Genomic DNA, 444 nt, shown 5'->3' on the forward strand with positions numbered 1-444 from the left:
TTTTAATTATTAATATGTTATATAATTGAAATAGTATTAATAGATTTTAATTATATTTAATTATACTTTTATGAGGTATTTGAAGAATGCTAGACAGTTTGGCTGTGCAATTATGATAATAGTAATTGTTGATTATTGTTGATCCTTTAAAATGTTTTGATTATGTATGTTTAATTAATTATATTTTAATTCAGATTAACTTAAGAAGGGAAGGCAGTATGGCTGTGCAGTTATGACAAAAATAGTAACTGTTGATTGAAATTTAATTGTGATTATTTATGTAGAATATATTATTATAATAATATAAATTTAAAATATACATATATTATTCAAATAATAATCTTAATATATTTAATAATTTAAATAATATAATTAAATATTATTAAAAATACTTATTTTCTGCAGTAATCTCAATTATTTTTCCAATTAATTGTCCAGCCCTAT

At 18.2% G+C, this 444-nt stretch overlaps 1 protein-coding gene across 1 annotated transcript in view; it reads left to right on the forward strand.

Moving 5' to 3' along the window:
• Positions 1 to 444, forward strand: part of LOC107674633 (protein sidekick-1-like) — a 370,868-nt gene that overhangs the window by 343,339 nt on the left and 27,085 nt on the right. The window lies entirely within an intron of this gene.

The sequence above is a fragment of the Sinocyclocheilus anshuiensis genome, unplaced genomic scaffold (genome assembly GCF_001515605.1).
Source record: "Sinocyclocheilus anshuiensis isolate Anshui unplaced genomic scaffold, SAMN03320099.WGS_v1.1 scaffold152, whole genome shotgun sequence".
Lineage (NCBI taxonomy): Eukaryota > Metazoa > Chordata > Actinopteri > Cypriniformes > Cyprinidae > Sinocyclocheilus > Sinocyclocheilus anshuiensis.